The following is a 6,723-nucleotide window of genomic DNA, read 5'->3' as shown; positions in this document are numbered from 1 at the left end:
ATCTAAAAGTGCGTCCGTTTTTGTTGCAAGTACATTAATCTGCAGGTCATGCTACAGTACAGAGGTGAAATTTGTGTGGTAAATCATACAAGCAGCCTAAATTATGGTTGGGATATACATATGAGATTTACGTGATGAATGGTTAGTCCTTAAAGGGACAGTCCATTGTAACAAGGTGTTGCTATTAATGTATTGTCCATGACTTGTTATACAAGCTGCATAGTATAACATATAGGAGAAATTGCATTTGCAAGTTTATTTGTATATTTATGAAGTAGCTGGTTTTATGCTTCCAAAACACAGTTGATTGCAATGGGTTGAATTTTAGATAATAAGAATCTCTCATTATCTTATATTTGTCTGTAAAATCAGAGCTCAGTGCGTAGACGGAGCAATAGAAAATTGTCATTTTCTTATTTAAAGGACCAGTGCAATAACACTGTATTAGTAGTTTGCTAAATATATTTTAAGAGACCTTTCTTTGTATATATTTATTTTAAATCTGCTGTTTAGATAGCAGATATTTCTTTTTGCAGTATAACTTAATTCTCTCTGTAATGCAAACTGAAGTGATAAGTTGTCTACAATTTTAGTGTAGGGATCCGGGAGACTAGCGGACAGAAAAGAAAAAAAAAACGAGAAAAAACAGAGGAGTGAAAATATTTAAAGGGATACAGGAAAACTGATATAACATCTGAGAATTTAAGGGAATATTTACATAAAAGACGATGAGGTTTACTGTAAGCCTAACACTAGTATATTTCACTGTGTTAGCAGTTTCAATTAAAGATTATTTTTAGTTTGGTTAAAATGTCCCTTTAATTAGCCTGCATCCCACTGTGAGTGCGTTCTTATGCTGCTTATGATTGTTTAGGCTATTTCATGAACGTCAGTATACATTTTTTTTTTTTTATTATAAGGATCATTGGGAATAATTTAAAAGGGAAATTGTATTAGTATTCTTTTGTAGAAAGCTTATTTTTTGTGTTATATACTGTTGTAATATTTGGCTGGACAACTGCAGAATGGTGAATATCAATTTATACACAATATTAAATCCAATAATTTTGTTGTGGTTAAACTAATTAGCATTTATCAAGTTTTAGTGTGAATTTTATATTTTTAAGCAGTAAACAGTGTTTCTCCTTTAAGTAAAAATGAAACTTTGAGCTTGCCTTACTATCTTTGAGAGGAATGATAACACTGTGCATGTTTTGCTTTTCTTTAAAAAAAGTTTCTCTGTTTGGCTTTGTTGCAGAGAGAACGATTTGCACTTTACATTTAAAGCGGCAGTACTGGTGTTCTATGTTATAAAAATGATAACTATAAATTGCTCACTACAAAGAAACAAGTATTTATATTATATTCTGTCACAGAATATAGCTTAAAAATGATAATTTTATTTCTGTGGCTGTCAAACTGTATCTCACAGATATTTCAGAACTCTTTGTTATTTAAAATAACCCCCACTGCGTTCAATAAATAAATTAGATATTATTTAATGAAGTGATTTCAGTGACACTTTAAAATATATCTAGTTATTTGGTTATTAACTAGTCTACCACTATTATTGCAATGACTTTGATTGCTGCTTAACAGCTAAGCCGTGGTCTATAAGGTGTCTACAAATAAACACCCCTAAAACAGATGATGCACATTTTATCTGATTCTACTGCATTTTTATAACTTGCTAATTTATCTGATCACAGTTTTAGTTTTATTTATCTGGCTTACGTGTATTTTGTCTCTTGGGGTTGTAATGAGATTTATACAGCCTGTGATAAGAGGCAGTCCTCAAAGGCTTAAATAATTAGCATATGAGCCTACCTATGTTTGGTTTAATCTAGGAAGGTTGGTTAAAATTAAAAGTCCTATCTGAATAATAAATTTTTTATTTATCCTACAATGTCCCTTTAACAGTGGCTACCATGGTTATCTGATCGTTCCCAAATAAGCGCAATTTTATTTGTATAATCTGCAACAAAGTTTCTTGTGCATCTGCCGTGTTTGTACATAGTGGATGTTTTTAATTGTTTGTAGTGTTCTGAGAGTGTTGCATTCCAGTGAATGTCAGAATATGTGTTGCATTCTAAGTTAATTGTGTTTTTTTGAAATTTGTGTCAGCAGCTAATGTTTTGTTTTGTGAAAGACAAGAACGATTGGTTTTCACTGTTTGTTTGTTATGTTTTTCTCTTTTGTGACTACGTGTGGAAGCGTGCTGTATGGACAGCATATTGAATTGTGAAGTGTATTTCATTTTTGCTTCCTATTGAGACTTGTCTCTGCATGAAACATTCAGTTTCTTGTTATCTTGTGTTTGCGTGTCACATGAGATGTTTCACGCAAACATGGGGGAAGTATTGATGAGTATTGATGAATATCTTTATGTAATGGAGGTGATTGTTTTTAGGAGGTGAACCTAAATCGTTTTGAATCTCCTCGTGAATCTCCTCGTACAATGTTATTGTCTAACCACCAGCTGTGCCCTAAATTTTCCTTGTCTTACCCCTATGCAGGATGCACTACGTCCCTAGGATTGTCTAGAACTTTCCTTCATTGGGAATCTGGCCACGGAAAAGCATCTACCTTGCTGGCCACCCCAGTAGTAGCCTGTACACCCACACCCCACTCCTTTTTTTTCCCTCCCTGGTGGATTAGATCTTTTTATTGTCTTTCTGTGTTTTATTTTGCTCTCATATTTCAGATGCCTAAAATGTTTTATTTTTCTATTTGGTTCTTAACATATTTGTATTTGCAGGATGAGAGTATGCTGTCTTCAGAGATTGAAACACACTAACTGAATTACTTTTGAGTTTCCATATTTAGGTAAAATCTGTACAGGCAAAATTCCATAAGTGCACTCTTCAAAAGATTAAAGATTGAAAGCAAGTAAACCTTTAAAGAAAGAAAAGATAAAGATGAAAGACCTTTTGTCAAGCTTGTTTTAACCACCATACTGCAGTAAAAAAAGTTGCTGAACTATCTTTGGATCCATTCTTTGCTTTGCATGCTGGTACCAGCCCCAGAACTGGACTCTGGGTAATCCATGACTGTTTCCTCTGATGTGTGTCTTCAGGACATAAAGACTATCCTTCTCTGGACTGTGCCTTACCGCTCGATATGGAGGTCCTGTTATGCTGTTACAGGGTCAACCAATTAAATTAGGGGAGTATTGTTTTAACTCCATTCCTTATATTGCTTGTTTTGTATTCTCTTGTATTTGTTTTATTTTTTGATCATATTGGGTATAAGACATCATATGCTTCATTGGTATTAGTGCACATTGTCGTTTATGTGCTTAACAAAGTAACCCTTTAGATAAATTTAACTGTGAACTTCGCAGTATTGTATCCTATTGAATGGCCCACTGAGTATAAGAAAATATGTTTAAGGAAAATGCTGCAACATAGCATAATATTTTAGACCCTTCACCCTTTAGAACATAAGGAGGACACGTCTAAGCTAGAAGTTTATAGTAAATATACAGAGAAATGTTTGTTTAGGGAATAGCATAATTATAATTTATGAAAGCAAATGTATTTTTCCCTTTTATTAATTAGTATGGTATCTGCAAAGTGAATTTGGTCATTCCTGATGTTTGTCAAAGAGAGTAATTCTTACCATAAAGATGTGTTTACCTTCAAAAGAACTTGTAGTTTTAAATTATGTTCTGTTTGTATGCTTTCCTCATACAGGAGTGTGAGAGAATTTAGGTTGGAGAACTATAAACATTATAGATAGCAGCCATCCAGAATAAAGCAACACGAGGTTCTTTTATTTTTAGAAGTTCAAAGTGACAGTGTAAAGAAATTCATTTATTTTCATTGACTGTTTTCTTTTTTTTCCATTCTTACTACAGGGCAGGCCTTAGCATAAGTTTTAGCATAAACATTCAGGCCCTCTGACAGGTTTTCACTTGCGTAGTATTTATGAAGTATCATTTAAAAGTGTATAGAGAAGTTGTAAATTATTCTCTGAGAAATATCAATATATTTAGTTTGTATTATATATCAACAATGTTTTTGTATTTGGACATAATTGTGATTGTATTGTGGTGTGTACTCATCCTGTACTGTTTCTGTTTGCTTCCTAGACTCCCTGTGACTCGAGTGTTTGCTTGCCATGGGTATCCACTGGTTGCCTTGTCTACCCCATGAACAAACCATCAGATTTCCAGTATCTCCCTGCGGAAGAACCGTGGATAAGCACCCCTACTGCAAATGAACTGTTGGAGAACTGTATTATAGCAAAGTGTCAAGGTGCAGCGCTCTCAAATGGACAAAGACTGTTCTTAAAGTGATCAGAGGCCACCTAGAGACAGTTGTGCTGTTGCTACGTCATGCTTTACTGTGGAAAAGGAACTGTTGGACATATTGGGGGGTGCTAGCAATGCAGGTGGAGAGATAGAAGATGCAGCGTTGTTTGGGGGTAGATGGGGGGCTGGTTGGGTCTCTGTGCCGGTAGACCAGTAGTTTTGGGAAGGCTGGAAGATAGATGGAAGGTATTGGAGGGACTGTACCTATATGCAGTGACAATTAGCCTATAAGAGTATATCACGACATAGGAATATTTTTCTCTTTAGTATTCTCACAGAGTTCTCACAGAGTTCTGTTACCATAATATAAGGCTTTACTAATTTCCTATGCCAGTCTATTTTTATGTTATTCTGTTAGAATAAAAGGATGGTATGTTAGGGGTAATATGAACCTGATGGCAGCCATCTTGTTCCTCGCAGCCATTTTGTAATGAATAGACTATTATACTGGGTTATCATGTAGTGAGAACTATATGCATGTTGTGATAGTTTCCTTAGCTGTTCGGCCTTGCCACTGTACCCTGGCCCGACGCCCAGAAATAAGATAGAATAAGATAATGTAAACAAGATGGTTCAGAAACCTTGTTGTCTCCGCAGATGGTAGTTTGTTATGACCATGTAATTATTGTTATGAGAAACTCATGTTCCAGTTCTTCCTTTAATTTTGCTCTGTATAACTGTGTAAGATGACGCGGTCCTAACGTGTCATCCCCTTAACCCTGTATGTTACTATAAGAAAGGCTTGCACTGTGCAATAAACAGAATTGGCTTTCGATCATAATGCTGCGTGGTCTGAGTCATTCTAAGGGGCCCTTATCAGATAATCTACATATGCCTCAGGTGGTACACTAGGCCCCAGGCTTTGGCCTGCACTGACACTTACCCCCCTGGGGGGACACCTAACACGAACAATGACCAAACAAACTAGAAATATGTCTGAAATCCTTAAAAGAATCAACATAGTACTTCAAGGCCCTTACAACATCCAAATTATGAGGAAGTCTTTCTGAAGAATTCTTAGGATTAGGACACAAAGAATGAACAATTTAACGATTAATATTGTCTGAGGACACAACCTTAGGCAAAAAAAAAATCAAATTTGTTTCTTAAAACGGCCTGATGGAAAATAGATAAGGAGAACACACAAGGAAGAGCCAATTATTCAGAAACTCTTCTAGCAGAAGAAATAGCCAAAGGGAACAAAACCTTTCAAGAAAGAAGTCTAATATCCACTTTATGCATGGGCTCAAACAAAGAAGCCTGCAATCCTTCAACACCAAATTAACATTTCAATGTGGGGAAATTGGCTTAATAATAATCTTAATATGAACCAAAGCCTGAACTAAACCATTACTGTCACTGTCAGGAAGATGAGCAACTTTCCTATGAAATAAAACTGAAAGAGCAGAGCAGAAATCTTCCCATTTAAAGAACTGGTAGAGAGGCCTTTATCCAGACCATCTTGTAGAAACTGCAAAATTCTAGGGGGCAGTGGCGTCACTAGGGTTGGTGTCACCCGATGTGGTAAGTTATGGTGTCATCCCCCCTCCCCCCAGAAAGCAGACACACACAAACACAGGCACATAAACATACAAACACTCAGACACACTCACACTCAGACACACTTAAAAACACACTCAGATGCACAAATAAACACTCGGAAACACACTCAGACACACACACAAAAACACACACAAAAACACACACACAAAAACACTCAGACACACACACAAAAACACTCTGACACACACACAAAAACACTCAGATACACACACAAAAACTCAGACACACACATACAAAATATGTAAACTGCACTGCATTAATTATAAAGCTCATGCCTAGAGCTGTTCCCTGGCTCAGCAGAGCATCAAATGAAAGATAAACAGAGCACTCTAAAAATAAATCACTAAAGAAAAGGTTTAGGCGCGCAAACTATGAAAATTCTGCTCTCTGACTCTGTTCAGAGTCTGTCAGTGCACAGCCCCGGGCCGCGTGCCTACCGCTTCTTATGGCCTATCACCTCTGCACTCTGCCCACCCACAGACCCCCGCCCACCCTCCCCTCCTACCTCTTCAGTGTGCACTTAGTGTACCATAACTGTACCGGTCTGGTGGGCATCATACGTGGCTCCTTTACTTTAGAAATAGTGTCAGACAGTCATGCGGTCAGGTGCCAGGCATCCCCCTCATGATTTCCCGGTTCCCGTTTAGAAAGACAGCACAGCAGTGAGTGACTCCACTGCTCCACATGTCACTGAGCAGTGAGCACAGATAGGCAGGTAGGTTTAGGCTAGCAGCGCAACTTCGCAAGCCCCACGGCACACCCAAAACATTCATAGTTAAATCGGACAGGGGAGGAGCAAAGTACAAACAAGCAAAAGCAGCCGGGAAAACTATTTGTGGAAATTA

Source organism: Bombina bombina, chromosome 2, assembly GCF_027579735.1.
Source record: "Bombina bombina isolate aBomBom1 chromosome 2, aBomBom1.pri, whole genome shotgun sequence".
NCBI lineage: Eukaryota > Metazoa > Chordata > Amphibia > Anura > Bombinatoridae > Bombina > Bombina bombina.
The sequence above is the reverse complement of the archived record's forward strand: the minus strand, read 5'-3'. Positions refer to the sequence as shown.